The 23,635-nt window shown below is 41.1% G+C and overlaps 1 protein-coding gene across 4 annotated transcripts in view; it reads right to left on the reverse strand.

The window, feature by feature from the left end:
* Positions 1-21,163, reverse strand: part of AMOTL1 (angiomotin like 1) — a 199,743-nt gene extending 178,580 nt beyond the window's left edge. For 2 of the 4 annotated variants that reach the window (XM_052653105.1, XM_052653103.1), the window contains exons 1-2: positions 21,040-21,104; positions 5,072-5,121 (exon numbers count right to left, since the gene is read on the reverse strand). The gene's annotated coding sequence lies outside the window, so the exon portion shown is untranslated. Of the gene's footprint in view, positions 1-5,071; positions 5,122-21,039 lie in introns of all 4 variants that reach the window. The other 2 variants (XM_052653104.1, XM_052653107.1) reach the window with 2 other exon arrangements.
* Positions 21,164-23,635: the final 2,472 nt, after the last annotated feature.

The raw sequence follows: 23,635 nt of genomic DNA on the forward strand, positions 1-23,635 counted from the left end.
TAAAAATATCTAGTATGATTAGACTTCCTTCCTGACATTACTTTTCCCCCCAAATATTGCCTGGCTAGGGATTCATCACCTGCTCCACACTGACTAAGCAGCCCAGGAGGCACTTACAATAATAAAGTGAAAGTGAAAGTGTTATATGCTCAGTCTTGTCTGACTCTTTGGGACCCCATGGACTGCAGACTCCTCTGTCCATGGACTTCTCCAGGCAAGAATACTGGGAGTGGGTTGCCATGCCCTCCTCCAAGGGATCTTCCCGACCCAGGCATTGAACCTGTGTCTTCTGCGTTAAAGGTGGATTCTTTACCACTTAGCCACCAGGGAAGCCCAGTAATAAAGCAAGAGCCCAAATAATACCAAAACAAAGTATCCCATATCAGTACTGAAGGTGCTCTGAAAACAAATTGTCATTGCAACTATAGCTCACAAAAGTTGGCCAGAACCTACACTCTAAGTCTAAATAAGGTGACTGCTACTAAAATAAAATATTTAGGTACGATCAAGAGTCTCCTAACATGTTATCCAAAATGTCCAAAATATAGTTGGAAATCACTCTCATACCAAGATCCAGGAAAAGCATAACTTGAATGAGAAAAGACAATCAGACAATGCCTACATTGAGGTGAATCAGTTGTTGGAAATATCTGACAAGAATTTTAAAGCAGCTGTTATAAAAATGTTTCAAGAATAATTACAAATTCTCTTGAAACGAAACAATCTCAGCAAAGAAATGAAAGTTATGGTGGTTTAATCACTAAGTCATGTCTGATTTTGCAACCCAATAGACGGTAGCCTGCCAGGCTTCTCTATCCATGGGATTCTCCAGGCAAGAATACTGGAGTGGGTTGCTATTTCCTTCTTCAGAGGATCCTCCCAAGCCAGGAATCAAACCCAGGTCTCCTGCATTTCAGGCAGATTCTTTAGCAGGTGAACTTCAAGGGAAGCCCCTTTAATAGGATATTATGTAGTAGTAGACTGAACTGAACTGAACTGAGACTACATAGTACCCCACTGTATAGATAGACTATAATTTAATTAACCCATCTCCCACCATGAAAATTTAGGTTATGTCTCAGTACTGTGATGAACATCTTTACACATATATAGTTGTGTGTTTCCATGCTGAAGAATTTTTTTAAGTGTAAAAATCAAGCCATTAAGTATACAATAATAGAAATTAATAAACAGGAAAGAAGTAATAAAGATAACATCAGAAATAAACTGAAAACAGTAACACAATAGAGAAAATCAATAAAAACAAATATCCGATTGTTATAAGAAAAAAATCAAGATTAGCAAACCTCTAGCTAGACTGATAGATATGAAAAGAAAAAAGACAAATTACCAACATCAGGAATGAAATAGGAGACATTGCTACAAATCTGGTAGCCTTTAAAAGGATAATAAAGAAATAAATGGACAATTTTGCAGTTTTAAATCCAGAAAAGAAGTGGACTAATAGCTTGAAAACCATGAATAATGAAAATTCAAGTCAAGATGAAATGTCATCTAAATAGTTCTGCAATTATTATAAAAATTGATTTTATAATTTAAAAGCTCACAAAAAAGAAATCTCTAGGTTCAAATTATTTCACTGGAGAATTTTATCAAGCATTTAAGGAAGAATTAACACCAATTTTAGATAATCATGTCCAAAAAATATAGAAAAGGAATCACTTTGTAATTCATTTTATGAGACTAGTATTACCTTGATATCAAAAGCAGATAGTACAAAAAAGGAAAATAGCAAATCAGTAACTCACAAACTGATATACAAAAATTGTCAACAAAGTATCAGTAAGTTGAATCCAGCAGTTTTTTCTAAAAAAGAATAATATGACCAAGTGGGGTTTTATTTCAGATATGCAAAGCTTCCTCAAATTTCAAAATCATTCAAATGTAATCCCCTCTATCAACAGGCTAAAGATGAAAAATCATATGATCATATCAATTAATGCAGAGAAAACTTTTTAAAAAATTCAACATTCACTCATGATTTAAAGAAAGAAACCTTCCAATGAGCTAAAAATAAAGGAAAACTTTCCCTACTTGATCAAGAGCACTTATAACAAAATCTAAAATGAACATTATTCTTAATTGTGAAAGAAAGGCTGAAGGTTTTTCCTTTAAGATTGGGACCAACTAATAAACATGGAACAACAGACTGGTTCCAAATAGGAAAAGGAGTACATCAAGGCTGTATATTGTCACCCTGCTTATTTAACTTATATGCGAGTACATCATGAGAAACGCTGGACTGGAAGAAGCACAAGCTGGAATCAAGATTGCCGGGAGAAATATCAATAACCTCAGATATGCAGATGACACCACCCTTGTGGCAGAAAGTGAAGAGGAACTAAAAAGCCTCTTGATGAAAGTGAAAGAGGAGAGTGAAAAAGTTGGCTTAAAGCTCAACATTCAGAAAACGAAGATCATTGCATCCGGTCCCATCACTCCATGGGAAATAGATGGGGAACAGTGGAAACAGTGTCAGACTTTATTTGTTTGGGCTCCCAAATCACTGCAGATGGTGACTGCAGCCATGAAATTAAAAGATGCTTACTCCTTGGAGGAAAAGGTATGACCAACCTAGATAGCATATTCAAAAGCAGAGACATTACTTTGCCGACTAAGGTCCGTCTAGTCAAGGCTATGGTTTTTCCAGTAGTCATGTATGGATGTGAGAGTTGGACTGTGAAGAAGGCTGAGCACTGAAGAATTGATGCTTTTGAACTGTGGTGTTGGAGAAGACTCTTGAGAGTCCCTTGGACTGCAAGGAGATCCAACCAGTCCATTCTAAAGGAGATCAACCTGGGGATTTCTTTGGAAGGAATGATGCTGAAGCTGAAACTCCAGTACTTTGGCCACCTCATGCAAAGAGTTGACTCACTGGAAAAGACTCTGATGCTGGGAGGGATTGGGGGCAGGAGGAGAAGGGGACGACCGAGGATGAGATGGCTGGATGGCATCACTGACTCGATGGACGTGAGTCTGAATGAACTCCAGGAGTTGGTGATGGACAGGGAAGCCTGGCATGCTGCGATTCATGGGGTCCCGAAGAGTCGGACACGACTGAGCAACTGAACTGACTGAACTGAATAAACAGAAATCTCCTGCATTCCTATACTCTAACAATGAGAAAACAGAAATGAAGGAAACAATCCCATTCACCACTGCAACAAAAAGAACAAAATAAATATAAATAAAAATACTTAGGACTAAATTTACCCAAGAAACAAAAGCTTATATATAGAAAAGTATAAAGTACTGATGAAAGAAATCAAAGATGACACTCATAGATGGAGAAATATACCATGTTTCTGGATTGGAAGAATCAATATAGTGAAAGAGTATACACCCAAAGCAATCTATAGATTCAAAGCAATCCCTATCAAACTACCAATTGTATTTTTCACAGAACTAGAACAAATAATTTCACAATTTATATGGAAACACAGAAAACCTCTAATAGCCAAAGCAATCTTGAGAAAGAACGGAACTGGAGCAAACAACCTGCCTGACTTCAGACTATACTACAAAGCTACAGTCATCAAGACAGTATGGTACCGGCACAAAGACAGAAATATAGATCAATGGAACAAAACAGAAAGCCTAGAGATAAATGCACACACCTATGGAGGCCTTATCTTTGACAAAGGAGGCAAAAATATATAATGGAGAAAAGATAATCTTTTTAACAAATGGTGCTGGGAAAACTGGTCAACCACCATGAAAGAATGAAACTAGAACACTTTCTAACATTATATACAAAAATAAACTCAAAATGGATTAAAGATCTAAATGTAAGACCAGAAACTATAAAACTACTAGAGGAAAACATAGGCAAAACACTCTCTGACATAAATCACAGCAATATCCTCTATGACCCACCTCCCAGAGTAACAGAAATAAAAGCAAAAATAAACAAACGGGACCTAATTAAATTCAAAAGTTTTTGCACAATGAAGGAAACTATAACCAAGGTGAAAAGGCAGCCTTCAGAATGGGAGAAAATAATAGCAAATGAAACAATTGACAAAGAATTAATCTCCAAAATATACAAGCAGCTCATGCAGCTCAATACCAGAAAAGTCAATAACCTAATCCAAAAATGGGCCAAACAATTAAACAGACATTTCTCCAAAGAAGACATACAGATGGCTAACAAACACATGAAAAGATGTTCAACATAACTCATTATCAGAGAAATGCAAATCAAAACCGCAATGAGGTATCGATTCACGCCAGTCAGAATGGCTGCCATCAAAAAGTCTACAAACAATACATTCTGGAGAGAGTGTGGAGAAAAGGGAACCCTCTTACACTGTTGGTGGGAATGCAAACTAATACAGCCACTATGGAGAACAGTGTGGAGATTCTTTAAAAAAACTGGAAATAGAACTGCCTTATGACCCAGCAATCCCACTGCTGGGCATACACACCGAGGAAACCAGAAGTGAAAGAGACACATGTACTCCAGTGGTCATTGCAGCACCATTTGCAATAGCTAGGACATGGAAGCAACCTGGATGTCCATAGGCAGATGAATGGATAAGGAAGTTGTAGTACTTATACTCAATGGAATATCACTCAGCTAAATAAAAGAACACATATGAGTCAGTTCTAATGAGGTATACAAAACAGGAGCCTATTATACAGAATGAAGTAAGTCAGAATGGAATTTAGAATGACAGTAACAATGACCCTATATACAAGATAGAAAAAGAGACACAGATGTAAAGAACAGACTTTTGGACTCTATGGGAGAAAGAGAGGGTGGGACAATATGAGAGAAGAGCATTGAAACATGTATATTACCATATGTAAAATAGATGACCAGTGCAGGCTCAATGCATGAAGCACAGCCCTCAAAGCTGGTACTCTGGGACAATGCAGAGGGATAGGGTAGAGTGGGAGATGGGTGAGGGGTTCAGGATGTGGGGCACACCTGTATACCATGGCTGATTCATGTCAGTGTATGGCAAAAACCACCACAATATTATAAAGTAATTAGCTTCCAATTAAAATAAATAAATTAATTTAAAAATCACAATAGGTAACTTACCTTAGTTAATACACATCTGTCTCAATTTTCTAGGAAGTTTGTCACTTTTCCTACAGATTAAAACATTTGATTGAAAAAAAAGATTGGGAACAAGGTAAGGATGCCTGAATCACTACTCATACTCAACATAGTACTGAAAGTTCTAGCCAGTGCAATAAGACAAGACAAGGAATCAAAATCATACAGATAGTAAAGGGGAAATTAAAACAATCTCTATCTGTAGATGATATGATGATCTATGTAGAAAATCTCAAAGAATCTATTAATAAAAGAGAAAATATCCCAAAACTATTGAGTTAAGCATGATTGCAGGATTTAACATCAACACACAAAAATTAATTGTATTTTGAAGAGATACTGATCAAAGTATACATTCAGTTATAACATGAATAAACTCTAGAGACAGAGTGTATAGGGCTTCCCAGGTGGCACTACACAAATCTATCTCAAAATGGATTACAAGCTTAAATGTAAAACTATATGGCATTTAGAAAACACAGGAGAAAATGTTTGAAAACTAGGACTAGGCAAAAAGTTTTTATTCTTTCCTCTAAAAGAAAACCTACAAAAGAAAATATTGATAAATTGGACTTTGTCAAAATTTAAAACATTTGCTCTTTGAAAGATCTTATTTAGAGGATGAAGTACAAATTTACCGAGTGGGAGAAAATATTTGTAAACTACACATCTGGAAAAAAGATATTTACCAAGAATATGTAAAGAACTCATGGAACTCAATAGTAAAAAAACCCCCCAAAACAAACTAAAGATCCAATTTAAAAATGGATAAAAGTCATTAATTTGACATCTTATTGAAAAGGATGTATAGATGGCAAATAAGTACATAAAAAATGTTAAACACTATTAGCCATTGGAGAAATGCAAGTTAAAATCACAATGAGATATCACTACCCACCTATCAGAAAGTCTGAAGTAAAAAGTAGTGATAACACCAATGCCGACAAGGATGCAGAGAAGCTCCATGACTTCTGCACTGCTAAGAGTAATACAAAACATTACGGCCACCCTGGAAAACAGTTTGCAGTTCACCCTAAAACTAGAAATGAACTTACCATATTGTAAGTATATTGTATGCCTCAGATATTGTACTCTCAGGCATTTATCTCAGAGAAATGGCAATTTATGTTCATGCAGAAACATATACACAAATGCTAATAATTTGTAGTTCCCCCAACTGGAAACTACCCAGATAGCCTCCAATGGGTAAATGGATGACTAATTAAACAAACTGAACAATTCCACATGCTGAGGAATACTATTCAGCAGTGAAAAAAGAATCAACTATTGATACATGCAACAACTTGGATAGGTCTTAAGAAAATCTTGCTGAGTGGAAAAAGACTGTCTATACCATGTAATTACTGCATGATTGCATTTATATAATGCTTCTGCAATAAAATTATCCAGATGAACAACAGATTAATGATTTCAAAATGTTAGAGATGAGTGGAGTGTATGCAAAAGGATAGTGAAAGAGAGCCTTGTGGTGATGATAGGGTTTTATATCTGAATTGTTGTGATAGTTATACCATATAATTATATGATATTAACATCATAAAATGGCACACAGTTATAAACATGTACACAAATAAGTTCATGTATAACATAAAATTCTAATAAGGTTGATAGATTGTACCAAGGTCAGTTACCTAATTTTGATATTGTTCCATAGTTATGCAAAATGTTAATATTGGGGAGACTGATTGAAGTGGGCACATGTCAGGAAGCATTTAACAAGAGTCTTTCTGTGTACTGTTTTGGATCTGTTAGGAATTCTCTGCTCCTTATTAACTCCTGAATACTCAGGAATTAAGAGGAGAGGCAAGCCTCTCCCAAGGGCTGAAGAATCCAGGCATTTCCTTCATTAGTTCTTCTATACAGTAATAAGAATCCTCTTCCATCTTGTGAACCATATGGTAAAAGTGATTGTTTACAACCCTCTCTCTCTTTAATATGGATTGCCTATGTTTTGTAAGTCTGGAATTTTAATCTTTATCTTTTCTGAGAATAACTACCTTGTAAGACAGTATATTTGCCCACAAAACCTTATTGATTAAAACACCTTTGCTCCATCAGAGCTCTGGTCCCTGTGTCTTTCTTTCCCTCTCTCTCTCTCCCCCCCCCTCTCTTTTTCAGGCTGATCCCCTGGAGAGCAGAGGCTCTCTGAGTTCACTTTCCTGCCCAGGCTTCTAAGACCCTCTCGAGAAGGTGCTCTGCACCTTCACCCCATCGAGAGGGAGCCTGAGGTCTTTGTGAACAGAGCAAGCACTGTGTAGGGGCTTTATTGGCTTTCTGTGTAAACCAAGGAATATCAGCTTCTTTCTCTCTTTACTTTCTTATCGTCGACTCCGGACCACCAGGTTCTGGTCCAATAAAGGACCTCAACAGGCACACAGTCATGAATCAATAAATATTTCACTAGAAAAAATTTTTAAAGAAGTACACAGATTACTTCAGTGATCAAGTGAATCACAACCTTGTCTAATTCAATGAAACTATGAGCCATGCCACGTAGTGTCACCCAAGACCAACAGGTCATGGTGGAGAGGTCTGACAGAATGTGGTCTACTGGAGAAACGAATGGCAAACCACTTCAGTATTCTTGCCTTGAGAACCCCATGAATAGTATGAAAAAGGCAAAAAGAAATGACACTGAAAGATGAACTCCCCAGGTTAGTAGATGCCCAATATGCTCCTGGAGAAGAGGGGAGAAATAACTTCTGAAAGAATGAAGAGATGGAGCCAAAGCAAAAACAATGCCCAGCTGTGGATGTGACTGGTGATGGAAGTAAAGTCTGATGCTGTAAAGAACAATATTACATAGGCACTTGGAGTGATAGGTCCATGAATCAAGGTAAATTGGGAGTGGTCAAACAGGAGATGGCAAGAGTGAAAATTGACATTTCAGGAATCAATGAACTAAAATGGACTGGGATGGGCAAATTTAATTCAAATGACCATTAAATCTACTACTGTGGGCAAGAATCCCTTAGAAGAAATGGAGTAGCCATCATAGGCAACAAAAGAGTCCTAAATGCAGTAATTGGATACAGTCTCAAAAATGACAGAATGATCTCTGTTTGTTTCCAAGGAAAGCCATTCACTATCACGGTGATCCAAGTCTATGTCCCAACCAGTAATGCTGAAGAAGCTGAACGGTTCTTTGAAGACCTACAAGATCTTCTAGAACTAACACCCAAAAGAGATGTTATTTTCCTCATAGGGGACTGGAATGCAAAAGTAGGAAGTCAAGAAACACCTGGAGTAACAGGCAAATTTTGCTTTAGAATACAAAGTGAAGCAGGGCAAAGGTTAACAGAGTTTTGCCAAGAGAATGCACTGGTCATAGCAAACACCCTCTTCCAACAACACCAGAGACGACCCTACATATGGACATCACCAGGTGGTCAACACCAAAATCAGATTGCTCTATACAGTCAGCAAAAACAAGACCAGGAGCTGACTGTGGCTCAGATCATGATCTCCTTAATGCCAAATTCAGACTTAAATTGAAGAAATTAGGGAAAACCACTAGACCATTCAGGTATAACCTAAATCAAATCCCTTAAAATTATACAATGGAAGTGGCAAATAGATTCAAGGGATTAGATCTGATACACAGAGGGCCTAGAGAACTATGGACAGAGCTTAGTGACATTGTACAGGAGGCAGTGATCAAGACCATCCCCAAGAAAAAGAAATGCAAAAAGGCAAAATGGTTGTCTGAGGAGGCCCTACAAATAGCTGAGAAAAGAAGAGAAGCTAAAGGCAAAGGAGAAAGGGAAAGATATACGCATCTGAATGCAGAGTTCCAAAGAATAAAAGGGGAGATAAGAAAGCCTTTCTCAGTGATTAATGCAAAGAAATAGAGGAAAACAATGGAATGGGAAAGACTAGTGATCTCTTCAAGAAATTAGAGATAACAAGGGAACATTTCATGCAAAGATGGGCGCAATAAAGGATTGAAATGGTATGGACCTAACAGAAGCATGTATGGACCTAGCTACACCCGCCTGAGGCCAGGGGCGGCCAGGACGAGTGACCCCACATCCAAGGAGCGGTGGCTGCGTGGGTGCCGGAGTGCCTAGAGGAGCTATTCCATGTTCAAATTCAGGAGGGGTGGCGGTGAGGAGATAACCCTTGTCCAAGGTAAAGAACAGCGGCTGCGCTTTGCTGGAGCAGCTGTGAAGAGATACCCCATGTACAAGGTAAGAGAAACCCAAGTAAGATGGTATGTGTTGCAAGAGGGCAGACACATTGAAACCATAATCACAGAAAACTAGTCAATCAAATCACACTAGGACCACAGCCTTGTCTAACGCAATGAAACTAAGCCATGCCCTATGGGGCCACCCAAGACGGGCGGCCATGGTGGAGAGGTCTGACACAATGTGGTCCACTGGAGAAGGGAATGGCAAACCACTTCAGTATTCTTGCCTTGAGAACCCCATGAACAGTATGAAAAGGCAAAATGATAGGATACTGAAAGAGGAACTCCCCAGGTCAGTAGGTGCCCAATATGCACTGGAGATCAGGGGAGAAAGAACTCCAGAAGAATGAAGGGATGGAGCCAAAGCAAAAACAATACCCAGCTGTGGATGTGACTGGTGATAGAAGGAAGATCCGATGCTGTAAAGAGCAATATTGCATAGGAACCTGGAATGTCAGGTCCATGAATCAAGGCAAATTGGAAGTGGTCAAACAGGAGATGGAAAGAGTGAACGTCGACATTTTAGGAATCAGCAGACTAAAATGGACTGGAATGGGTGAATTTAACTCAGATGACCATTATATCTACTACTGTGGGCAGGAATCCGTTAGAAGAAATGGAGTAGCCATCATGGTCAACAAAAGAGTCTGAAATGCAGTACTTGGATGCAACCTCAAAAACGACAGAATGATCTCTGTTTATCTCCAAGGCAAACCATTCAATATCACAGTAATCCAAGTCTATACCCCAACCAGTAATGCTGAAGAAGCTGAAGTTGAATGGTTCTATGAAGACCTAAAAGACCTTTTAGAACTAACATCCAAAAAAGATGTCCTTTTCATTATAGGGGACTGGAATGCAAAAGTAGGAAGTCAAGAAACACCTGGAGTAACAGGCAAATTTGGCCTTGGAATACGGAATGAAGCAGGGCAAAGTACTAACAGAGTTTTGCCAAGAAAATGCACTGGTCATAGCAAACACCCTCTTCCAACTACACAAGAGAAGACTCTACACATGGACATCACCAGATGGTCCACACCGAAATCAGATTGATTATATTCTTTGCAGCCAAAGATGGAGAAGCTCTATACAGTCAACAAAAACAAGACCAGGAGCTGACTGTGGCTCAGATCATGAACTCCTTATTGCCAAATTCAGACTTAAATTGAAGCAAGTAGGGAGAACTGCTTGACCATTCAGGTATGACCTAAATCAAATCCCTTATGATTATACAGTGGAAGTGAGAAATAGATTTAAGGGACTAGATCTGATAGATAGAGTGCCTGATGAACTATGGATTGAGGTTCGTGACATTGTACAGGAGACAAGGATCAAGGAAATGGAAAAGAAATGCAAAAAAGCAAAATGGCTGTCTGGGGAGGCCTTATAAATACCTGTGAAAAGAAGAGAAGTGAAAACAAAGGGGAAAAGGAAAGATACAAGCATCTGAATGCAGAGTTCCAAAGAATAGCAAGAAGAGATAAGAGAGACTTCCTCAGCGATCAATGCAAAGAAATAGAGGAAAACAACAGAATGGGAAATACTAGGGATCTCTTCAAGAAAATTAGAGACACCAAGGGAACATTTCATGCAAAGATGGGCTCGATAAAGGACAGAAATGGTATGGACCTAACAGAAGCAGAAGATATTAAGAAGAGGTGGCAAGAATACACAGAAGAACTATACAAAAAAGATCTTCATGACCAAGATAATCACGATGGTGTGATCACTCACCTAGAGCCAGACATCCTGGAATGTGAAGTCAAGTGGGCCTTAGAAAGCATCACTACGAACAAAGCTAGTGGAGGTGATGGAATTCCAGTTGAGCTATTTCAAATCCTGAAAGATGATGCTGTGGAAGTGCTGCACTCAATATGCCAGCAAATTTGGAAAACTCAGCAGTGGCCACAGGACTGGAAAAAGTCAGTTTTCATTCCAATCCAAAAGAAAGGCAATGCCAAAAAATGCTCAACTACCACACAACTGCATTCATCTCACATGCTAGTAAAGTAATGCTCAAAATTCTCCAAGGCAGGCTTCAGCAATATGTGAACCATGAACTTCCAGATGTTCAAGCTGGTTTTAGAAAAGGCAGAGGAATGAGAGATCAAATTGCCAACATCTGCTGGATCGTGGAAAAAGCAAGAGAGTTCCAGAAAAACATCTATTTCTGCTTTATTGACTATGCCAAAGCCTTTGACTGTGTGGATCACAATAAACTGTGGAAAATGCTGAGAGAGGTGGAAATACCAGACCACCTGACCTGCCTCTTGAGAAATCTATATGAAGGTCAGGAAGCAAGAGTTAGAACTGGACATGGAACAAGAGACTGGTTCTAAATAGGAAAAGGAGTACGTCAAGACTGTATATTGTCACCCTGCTTATTTAACTTATATGCAGAAGTACATCAGGAGAAATGCTGGGCTGGAGGAAGCACAAGCTGGAATCAAGATTGCTGGGAGAAATATCAATAACCTCAGACATGCAGATGACACCACCCTTATGGCAGAAAGTGAAGAACTAAAAAGCCTCTTGATGAAAGTGAAAGAGGAGAGTGAAAAAGTTGGCTTAAAGCTCAACATTCAGAAAACCAAGATCATGGCATCTGGTCCCATCATTTCATGGGAAATAGATGGGGAAATAGTGGAAACAGTGTCAGACTTTATTTTCTGGGGCTCCAAAATCACTGCAGATGGTGACTGCAGCCATGAAATTGAAAGACGCTTACTCCTTGGGAGAAAAGTTATGACCAACCTAGATAGCCTATTCAAAAGCAGAGACATTACTTTGCCAACAAAGGTTTGTCTAGTCAAGGCTATGGTTTTTCCACTGGTCATGTATGGATGTGAGAGTTGGACTGTGAAGAAGGCTGAGCGCCGAAGAATTGATGCTTTTGAACTGTGGTGTTGGAGAAGACTCTTGAGAGTCCCTTGGACTGCAAGGAGATCCAACCAGTCCATTCTGAAGGAGATCAGCCCTGGGATTTCTTTGGAGGGAATGATGCTAAAGCTGAAACTCCAGTACTTTGGCCACCTCATGCGAAGAGTTGCCTCATTGGAAAAGATTCTGATGCTGGGAGGGATTGAGGGCAGGAGGAGAAGGGGACGATAGAGGATGAGATGGCTGGATGGCATTACTGACCCGATGGACATGAGTCTGAGTGAACTCCGGGAGTTGGTGATGGGCATGGAGGCCCGGCATGCTGCAATTCATGGGGTTGCAAAGAGTCGGACACGACTGAGCGACTGAACTGAAATGAACTGAACTGAACTGACAGAACAGAAGCAGAAGATATTAAGAAGAGGTGGCAAGAATACATAGAAGAGCTATACAAAATAGATCTTCACAACACAGATAACCATGATGGTGTGATCACTCACCTAGAGCCAGACATCCTGGAATGCGAAGTCAAATGGGCCTTAGGAAGCATCACTACAAACAAAGCTAGTGGAGGTGATGGAATTCCAGCTGAGCTATTTCAAATCCTAAAAATATGATGCTGTGAAATTGCTGCACTCAACATGTCAGCAAATTTGGAAAACTCAGCAGTGTCCGTAGAACTGAAAAATGTCAGTTTTCCTCCAATCTCAAAGAAAAGCAATGCCAAAGAATGCTCAAACTACCGCACAATTGCACTCATCTCACACGCTAGTAAAGTAATCCTCGAAATTCTCAAGCCAGCCTTCAACAGTATGTGAACCATTAACTTCCAGATGTTCAAGCTGTATTTAGAAACAGCAGAAGAATTTGAGATCAAATTGTCAACATCTGTTGAATCTTCAAAAAAGCAAGAGAATTCCAGATAAACATTTACTTCTGCTTCACTGACTATGCCAAATCCTTTGTGTAAATCACAACAAACTGTGGAAAATTCTTCAAGAGATGGGAATATCAGACCACCTTACCTGGCTCCTGAGAAATCTGTATGCAAGTCAAGAAGCAAAAGTTAGAACTGGACATGGAACAACAGATTAGTTCCAAATTGGGAAAGCAGTATGTCAAGGCTGTATATTGTCATCCTGCTTATTTAACTTATATGCAGAGTCAGTCAGTCAGTCAGTTCAGTCGCTCAGTCGTGTCCGACTCTTTGTGACCCCATGAATCACAGCACGCCAGGCCTCCCTGTCCATCACCAACCCCCGGGGTTCACTCAAACTCATGTCCATTGAGTCGGTGATGCCATCCAGCCATCTCATCCTCTGTCATCCCCTTCTCCTCCTGCCCCCAATCCCTCCCAGCATCAGGAGGGTCTTTTCCAATGAGTCAACTCTTCGCATGAGGTGGCCAAAGTATTGGAGTTTCAGCTTCAACATCAGTCCTTCCAATGAACACCCAGGACTGATCTCCTTTAGGATGGACTGGTTGGATCTCCTTGCAGTCCAAGGGACTCTCAAGAGTCTTCTCCAACACCACAGTTCAAAAGCATCAATTCTTCTGCACTCAGCTTTCTTTATAGTCCAACTCTCATACCCAGACATGGCTACTGGAAAAATCATAGCCTTGACTAGATGGACCTTTGTTGGCAAAGTAATGTCTCTGCTTTTTAATATGCTATCTAGGCTGGTCATAACTTTCATATGCAAAAGTACATCATGTGAAATGCCAGGCTGGGTGAAGTATAAGCTGGAATCAAGAACGCTTGGAGAAATACCAATAACCTCAGATATGCAGATGACACCACCCTTATGGCAGGAAGCAAAGTGGAACTGAAGAGCTTCTTGATGAAAGTGAAAGAGGAGAGTGAAAAAGCTGACTTAAAACTCAATATTCAGAAAACTAAGATAATGGCATCTGGTCCCATCAATTCATTGCAAATAGATGGGGAAACAATGGAAACAGTGACAGACTTTATTTTCTTGGGCTCCAAAATCACTGTTGATGGTGACTGCAGCCATGAAATTAAAAGAGGCTTGCTCCTTGGAAGAAAAGCTTTGACCAAACTAAACAGCATATTAAAAAGCAGAGACATTACTTTGCCCACAAAAGTCCATCTAGTCAAAGCTATGGTTATTCCAGTAGTCATGTCTGGATGTGAGTGTTGAACTATAAAGAAAGCTGAGCACTGAAGAATTGATGCTTTTAAACTGTGGTGTTGGAGAAGACTTTTGAGAGTCCCTTGGACTGTAAGGACATCAAACCAGTCAATCCTAAAGGTAATCAGTCTTGAATATTCATTGAAGGGACTGATGCTGAAGCTGAAAGTCCAATACTTTGATCACCTGATTCGAAGAACTGATTCCTTGGAAAAGACCTTGATGCTGGGAAAGATGGAAGGCAGGAGAAGGGAATGACAGAGGATGAGATGGTTGGATGGCATTGTTGACTCAATGGCCATGAGATTGAGCAAGCTCTGGGAGCTGGTGATGCACAGGGAAGCCTGATGTGCTGCAGTCCATGTGGTCACAAAGAGTTGAACATGACTGAGCAACTGAACTGAACTGAACGCAGATTAGTGTTTCTTAAATAGTCAGAATTCTTGCATTATTCTTCATTAAAAAAGATCCACATAACTAGACCAATCATAAATTCAACAAAACAAGTCTGCCTAATGTCAACTCATAGTTTGAGGTTTTAGTAAATCTTAGGGCTTACCTGGTGTCTCAGACTGTAAAGAATCTGCCTGCAATGCAGGAGAACTGGGTTTGATTTCTGGGTTGGGAAGATCCTCTGAAGAAGGGAATGCCAACCCAGTCTACTAATCTTGCCTGGAGAATTCCATGGACAGAGAGGCCTGGTGGGGCTACAGTTCACGGGGTCGCAAAGCATTGGATACGACTGAGCAACTAACACTTTCACTTTTTCATTTCATTCACAAAGTATAAATAAAGCAGGAGAACTTGACACTCACATTTGCTCTCAAGAATCATATTATCCTTCACCCTGATTTCCCTACCAAAGTGATGGCATCTGCAAAATGGTCTTGACATTTCTGTAGCACCTTGGGCTCAGGATTCCTGCAAAGTCACCCAAACTTATTAAATAGAATGCTTAGAATAATGAGTTAAAATGTATTGATTGTTGAACTGCTCAACTTCTATGCAGTAGAAGGTCAGAAGATGACTCATGAAAAAATAAGAAAATATGATTTTAGCTTATTGCTTAAGATACAGGAGAAGTAATGCACAGTCACACTTTTAAAGCCTTTGGAAATACATTCGGGAGAAAATAAGAAAAAACATTGGTGGTAGATTAAATAGTCAGAATATAGATAGTTGGTCTGTACTGAGTACTCATTGAACACTTCTCCTGGCCATCTGTGGTGTGGCTGGTTGACAGTCTCTGGTCTTGTGGGGAGCCTGTGGCTTTGGCACTTGTGACAGCAGTAACCCATAGGACTCCAACACTATCACTACTGATGGGTTGACTGCTGTTCATTCAGCACCATGTATTAAACATCATCTCAGTCAATCATCATGAGACCTTTATGAGATGGTATTATTATCCAGCTTTCAAACATGAAGAAATGGAAAAGACAGCCATAAAAAAGAATGAAGCAATGCATTTACAGCCACATGAATAGACTTAGAGATTATCATACTGAGTGCAGTAAGACAGACAAAGACAAATATCATATGACATCACTTACATGCGGAAACTAAGAAAAGGACATGAACTTATTTACAGAGCAGAAATAGAATCACAGATGTAGAGAACAAATTTACGATTACCAAAGGGGATGCTGCTGCTGCTGCTGCTGTTAAGTCACTTCAGTCGTGTCTGACTCTGTGAGACCCCATAGGCGGCAGCCCCCCAGGCTCCCCCGTTCCTGGGATTCTCCAGGCAAGAACACTGGAGTGATTTGCCATTTCCTTCTCCAATGCATGAAACTGAAAAGTGAAAGTGAAGTTGCTCTGTCGTGTCCGACTCTTAGCGACCCCATGGACTGCAGCCTACCAGGCTCCTCTGTCCATGGGATTTTCCAGGCAAGAGTACTGGAGTGGGGTGCCATCGCCTTCTCCGCCAAAGGGGATGAGGGAGGGATAATTCAGGAGTTTGGGATTAACATGTACACACTACCATATATATAATAAAACAGATAAGCAATAAGGTCCTACTGTATAGCACAGGGATTCAGTATCTTATAATAACCTATAATGAAAAGATTCTGAAAAAGAAGATACATATATAGATATTGAAATAACTGAATCACTTTGCTGTACACTTGAGTCTAACACAACAGTATGAATCAACTACTGTACTTCAATAGAAAGAAAGAGACTGAGAAGAGAGATGCCTAGATCCTTTCCAAGGTCAGCCAAGTAGAAAAAGTCAGAATCCAGATTGGAACCCAGGTCATGTGATTTCAAAACCCGTGCTTTGACTACTCATCCCTGTGTCCAGACAAGAGCGTGTTTTTAAATCCTCCTCTTGGTTGCTCTTTTCTAAGGGTTTCACTTGCTTTCCCCCAGGGTTCTGGGCATTTTCTCAACTCCACGTTTTTTTCTGCCTGTTTCTCCCAGCAAATTCCAGGTGGAGGATGGAGCAAGTGAAGGAGCGCTTCCAGCAGAGCTTTGCATGCGTGGAGTTAGATGCAGAAGTGATGGGGCAGATGGCAAGAGGAGAGAGAGACAGAGTTCTTTCACCGATTTGGCTATAAGGGTAAAACTAGGTAGTAAAGTAGTTGAGTCTCTTTGGCAAGCTTTTAAAAAATAATATGCTAAATTTTTATTTTATTCATTTTATTTATTTTTGGCTTCCCTGGGTCTTCACTGTTACGTAGGGGTTTTCTCTAGTTTCAGCGAGCAAGGGTTACTCTTTAGTTGCAGTTAACGGGCTTCTCATTGTGGTGGTTTCTCTTGCTGCAGAGTACAGGCTCTAGGGCACACGAGCTCAGTAGTTGTGGTGAATGGGCCTGGATGTCCCGTGGCATATGGAATCTTCTCAAATCAAGGATTGAACCCATGTCCCCTACATTGGCAGGTGGATTCTTAACCACTGGACCACCAGGGAAGTCCTCTCAGGCCTTTTTAATCAAAATGTTTTCTCCCTTAGTGATCTGAGGCCTGAGACTGCTGCTGCCGCCGCCAAGTCACTTTAGTAATGTCCGACTCTGTGCGACCCCAGAGACGGCAGCCCACAAGGCTCCCCCATCCCTGGGATTCTCCAGGCAGAGGCCTGAGACTACACATGGACAAAGAATTCTCTGGATAGACCCCTCTAGACCTCCAACACTCTTGGAGGCTTATTCTAGGCTGGCTTCTGCATAAGCAAGAATACATATCACCTTGTTCCAGTTACTTTTGCTGTGTAACAAACACCCCTAAACTCAGAGGATACGAATTGTCACATCTCTCAGGATGCGGTGGGGTGAGTGGGCTGAGCTGACAGGCTGTCCCTCAGGGTCTCCTATACAATGTAGTCAGACAGTGGCTGAGTCTGGAGTCATCTGAGAGTTTTTTCCCTGTAACCTAAGTGTGGATGGCTGGAAAATCTGGAGCAGGTTGGGTTTCTCTCCATGGAGCCTCTCCATGTAGTTAGCTTGGACTTTCTCACGGTGTAACGGTCTCAGAGTCACCAGCAGTCACGCCCTGGGGCTGGCTTTTACGCACTTGTAAGAATTGCTTCTATGTATTTCTTTCCAACTCTTGCTTTCAGTGCTGTTACTCTGGTGGTTTGAAATCAGCCATGGTGGGATGGAATATTTATATCATGAAAACTGGTAAATAGTGCAAATTAGGGGGATTCCCCAACCCCCAGAGATCCAGGTTACCAGCACATGATTTTATATGGTGGTTGGCTTCCCCTAGAATATGCCAAGAAAGTCAGGAGGAGGCTGCAAAGCTTCTGAGAACCTATCTGGATGCTCCCATAGTTCACTTTCTTTTTATCCTATTGATCATCAAGTCCCTAGGGCTATGCCTGATTCAAGCAGAGGAGAATTACCCATGTCCCATGGAAGAGTAGCAAAGAAACTGTATAATAGAGGAGCCAGTGCAGAATAGGCATTCAACAAGTGTTTGATGAATGAATGAATGAGCAAAAACACTTCAACTCTAATCTGTGTCTCCTTATATCACCCTGAAAGTGTAAAGCCTTCTGGAAAGTTTTACATCAACATCAGAGAGGCCAGTGACCTTTAAGTCCCCAAAGAGCCTAAATCTAACACTGCTTGATATAGATCTGTTTACACTCTGTCTGCCAGTGTTCACAGACCTGTTTACTCAAGCCCGTCCCACTTCTGTGCTTAACTGGGACTGTACACATAGCAATGGTAGATTGCTTGTTTCATTGATGTTTTCATCCTAGGTACGTTTGCTCTACAACTGTAAGTAAACTGCAGATTCCTTGAGAGAGTTCACATGTATTTCTTTGCCATTCCTTCTCCCCACCTTACCCAAACTAGATAATCCTACATACACATACACATGGCTACTTATAAGAGATATGATAATTGGAGATTATAAACCTTAAAGGATAACGAAAGAAGGAAAAGAACTAAAAGCTCTCAATGGCTGTATTTCATAACAATTCTCATTTAACTCATATTCATCCAGTGAAGTAAGCATTATCATTTCCATTTCACAGTTGAGGAAAATGAGTCTCAAGAAAATTTAACCAGTTTGGTCAAATCCACACTAGGAAGCAGGGAGCTAGGATTCCAACCTAGACCTGCATGGGTCCAAGCCAGAGCTTTATGTGTTCTTTCCCATTGAAATATACACTCCCATCTCCCCTACTTCTCTTTGCCCCCCCACCACCTTGAAGTAGTCACAAAAGTCATAGAAATGCTAATGTTTTTAAACCCCAGATAGACTAATAGCTGTTTCAAGTTCTGCTCTTGTAAGAAATGTCCTTAAAAAGCTTGGGAGAGGACTTCCCTGGTGGCACAATGGATAAGAATCTGCCTGCCAGTGCAGGGGACGTGGGTTTGATCCCTGATCCAGAAAGATCGCATAGGCTGCAGAACAACTGAGTCCACGTGTTACAACTACTGAGCCTGCAGGCCATAAATACTGAAGCCCGTGTGCCCTACAACCACACACCACAACTACTGAGCCCACGTGTGCAACGACTGAGGCCTGAACACCTAGAGCTTGTGTTCTGCTGCAAGAGAAGCCACAATGAGAAGCCTGGACGCTGCAACGAAGAGTAGTCCCCGCTCACCGCAACCAGAGAGAGCCGTTGGGCAGCAACAAAGATCCAGTGCAACCAAGAGCGAAAATAAATTATTAATTAAAAAAACCTCTACTGTTTAAAAAGGAAAAAAACAGCTTGGGAGAGCAAGACGCTTAAAGTGTCTTACACTAGGAAGGGAGTGAGTCCAAGAGGTCAGCTAAGCAGCTCTTAACAATAGTTCAGGCAAAAAGCATTGATGGGATGGACGAAGGTAAGAGTGGTGGGATGGGAAGGTGTGAAAACTATTAGAAGACAGATCAATAGACTAGTGATGGTTTGGATTGTGCAGGCGCTGATCAGTCATTGTAGAATCGCCGCTATGGCTGCTCCGGGAGAACGAGGCTGGAGAGAGGAAGCCGGGATGGGAGATTTCCGTATTTCGTGGAGAAGATGATAGGGCTGAAAGTAGCCGTGGAAGTGGGAGAGAGGATGGACCTAGAAAGAACATGGAAGAAGAATCTACGGGACGCGCCGCCAAGCTAGTCGTGGGAATGTGAGGGTGAAGGAGGGGTCAAGGGTGAAGTCCAGAAATCTGTTGGGGACAGCCGGGTGCTTTTCACAGAGGTGGGGGACGCAGGGCTGGGGGGAGCGGAAGCAGCTTGCAGGCAAAGAGGGATTCTGGATGTGCCAGGTTTGAGGTGAATGTGTAAGCTGTCACTGGCAGCCAGAATGCAATTACATTTAAAACAAAACAAGCCTCTCTTATCTCAGTGAGATTCTTTGTCTCCTTCAGAGGCTGTGGATGAAAGCACTGAAGCCTGTGTGACGCAGGGTTCTGCGTCAGGTCATAAAGCAACTCTGCAGTTCCCAATGTCTTCACTTTATTGTGGTTCAACTCTCTCTCAAAAGCCATTTATCACCCAGTTAGGGGCCTCTGTCATCACCAAGATGTCTTTACTTCCAAAGCTCATAGGGGCAGTATGATTCGATCAGTGGCAGTGACTCACATAACTCATAGAAATTGTGGCAGGGAGGTTTCAGCGGCCCCTAGGGCCACAGGTTGGCCGTACACACACACATACACACACACCCCCCCCCCCCCCCCCCCCCATAGGTTAAAACTCGCATGGACAGGCTCTAAGACATTTTTGCATGCTTCTGCCCCACAAAAGAGCACTGGCATTGTTTACACAAGGCCCCTGCATGTCAGGACAGGGAGCCTGGGCCTTCGTGCCTGCTACAGAGGAAGAAGGGAAGCATTCAAGCGGGTGAATGAGCAGATGAAGACTCCCCAGGGAGCTACTGCTTTTCCGCACATGAACTTTCATCATGAAACCCTCTACCCCAAATCCAAAGCCAGTTGTTGGGAAGGCAAATTGCATAGGGTCTCCCAGCTCAAGGAGACTACTCGTAGTTGCTTCCTCAGTGTATTCACTGTGCCCGTGTTAGGACACCCGAAACCAAGCCCTGGTTAAACTCCCATTGCAGTGTGAGTTAAGTGGTCACCCAGCTCAGGGCCTGCCAGCCCACCAGGTGGGGACCAGCTGCCTGAGAACCAACTGCCCTCCTTATTCAGAATGTCCTTTGACCCAACTCCAACTTTACCCAGAGAGGCCCTAAAAAGTTCCCCCTCAAATCAAGCTTTCTTGCATGGAAACCCTCTAAAAAGGAGCTTCCTTACCTGAGAGAAGGTCCCCGTGCCCGGCTGTAGGGAAAAAAAAAAAACCAACCCAAAAACCAAGTTCCGGCAGACGTGACAGGGACTCATAGAGCAGATCTGTTGCTTTTAAAAGAAGAAAGGTGACTTCATCCCCGGTGCCGTGGTGTTTAGAAGAGCAGTGAATGCTGCCTGGCTGAGCCAACTCTGTCTCACCAGCGATGACTCCATCCAAATTATGCAGCCACTGCCCAGACATGCTCAGCCTTCAGAAGGTGGATCGCTGGAATCTGACTTGCCCCGTCATTTTCAGTAAGTTTCAGAAAGTCCGGAAGCACCAGTAGCCTTCACTGGCACCAGGGGTAGGGAAACCACACACTTCTTTCCCCCCGAGTCATATTATTATCTCCCAAGAATCCAACACTCTAGGGAAGGAAAACAGGTATTTAAACTTCCGAGAGGTAGCAATTCTTGGGAAAGAAGGGGAGAGAGAAGAAGGAAAATCTTTCAAGCAGGATGCGGGTGGGGGGCAGTAAGAAGCTGGGAACGATCACCGTGCTAAGAGGTTTGCAGAGTTGGTGAGTTTGCGAGCCTACAAATGTGACAAATAGGTGATGGCCTGGACTTTTCAGGAGGGAAAGTATCTAGTTCAACAAAAGGAATGAGACACTGTAAGAAAGGAAAGGTGATAGTCTTTCTTTTTTTTAAGACTGATGTGAACTTTGAATTATCACTGGAAAACTGAAGCGAAGGTAATTTGTTAATAATACAAATGGTGGTAACACTTGGTCTAGAAGACAGGACCTCTGATTTCTCTTTTTTTTTTCTTTTAAAATTTTATTTTGTGTTGTGATTGTTTCAGGTGAACAGTGAAAGGACTCAGCCACACATATACATTTATCCATTATCCTTCAAACTCCCCTCCCATCCAGGCTGCCACATACCATTGAGCAGAGTTCCATGTGCTATACAACAGGTCTTTGTTGGTTATCTATTTTAAATATAGCAGTGTGTACATGAAAGAAATGATTGTAATGGTAATGGTATGGGGGAAATGAGCTTGAGTTTAAACTTGGGAAAAAGGTGACAGTCTTTTAAATGAAGGTGACATATTTTTGTTTTCTTTTTATTGAATATGGTACCACTCAATCCATTTGGAATCATCTGTAACATTTATGTATTAGCTTATAACAAGCCCACATTCCACCAAGCTTTGGGAAGAGACATTTATTTAAGTCAGGAGTTGTCTCTTTTATATGTCAAAGGTAAGACTGAAGCAGTGGGATTTGGAACATGGAATTCAAGGCCACATCAAGCTACCCAGTAAGCTGGGTGCCTCTGCCTGATGCCACGTCCTTGGGTTAAACTTTGGGCAGACCTTCCGGCTGTGATGCCAGGATGAGACATGGTAATGCCAGTGACCTCCGTTGGAAGTAGGACAGAGCTTAGCACCTGGCTGCCTTCCCTCTCACGTCTGTACTTTAGGAGAGTGTACGGTGACTTTGGGTCACTACACACATGTCCAGTTTCTTGCTGAACTATTTTGAGGCTTTGGGGAATCTTCCTGTGTCAAGTTTCACTCCAGAGAGGATAAAACAAGGGAAAAAAAAAAGTTCTTTCTATTGAAATGAAGACATTCAGTTCCAACATTAGAAAGGAGTTTTTGAATTCAGAGATTTAAGCAATGTCAACATGGCCTTATAGAAGAAACCTGCAAATCTCTTAGTCGGGGTATAAACATTCAGAGTAGAAGAGGAGCAGAGTTTCATCAATGATAAAGTCAAAAAAGGGCAGGAACTACTTTTATTTGGTTTATCACGGACTCCTCATATCCTTGCACAGAGGGTAGTACATAGTAAGTGCCCAGTAGCCAGAGAGTAAATGGTGTCTGACAATCCCTTCTGTTCCAGATTTTTAGAACAGATCTGTTGAGGATCTTTCTTTTTTTTAAATTGAAGCATAACTGACATACAATAGCATAGTAGTTTTATATGTGTTCATCATAGTGTACATCATTATGATTTGATATTTATATGCATTAAGAATTCTTAAAGTCCCTATCTGGTAAGCAAAGCAATTGCAGAGAGCATGAACCAGTGGGTCTTAAGAAATGCAAGAGGCATTTTGTCCTTTGCTTTGTCTTAGTCTCCAGGTTCATTGCCACAGTTAGAACAAAGCAAAGAAAGCCAATATCTGGACCCAGGAGCCCCCTTTTTAACCCTATTCCCTCTACATCAAGTAGACTCTGGTGTCTTTCCTCAGGCCCAGGACTCCATCTCACAGGCAATCTGCCAATTCTCCTCAGTTTTCTTTTGTTGTCAACATTCCAATATAGAATGTTCAAACTTACAGCTATGTTGAAAGAATTTTATAGTGAACACCCAAATACATACCATGTAGTTTCTTCAACTGGCATGTTACAGTATTTGCTTTATTATATATTTATTCTTTATACACTCAGCAGCTAATTAACTTTGTTACTAAATTTCAAAGAAAGTTCCAGACATTAACACATTCCCCCAAATACTTCAATGTTATTAATCAGAGTTCAAAATTTGTTTACAATTCTTTTATCTCTTTTCAGATGAAAATCTTGTACTATGCAATGCAAAAACTGTCA

This window comes from Budorcas taxicolor, chromosome 15 (genome assembly GCF_023091745.1).
Source record: "Budorcas taxicolor isolate Tak-1 chromosome 15, Takin1.1, whole genome shotgun sequence".
Taxonomy (NCBI): Eukaryota; Metazoa; Chordata; class Mammalia; order Artiodactyla; family Bovidae; genus Budorcas; species Budorcas taxicolor.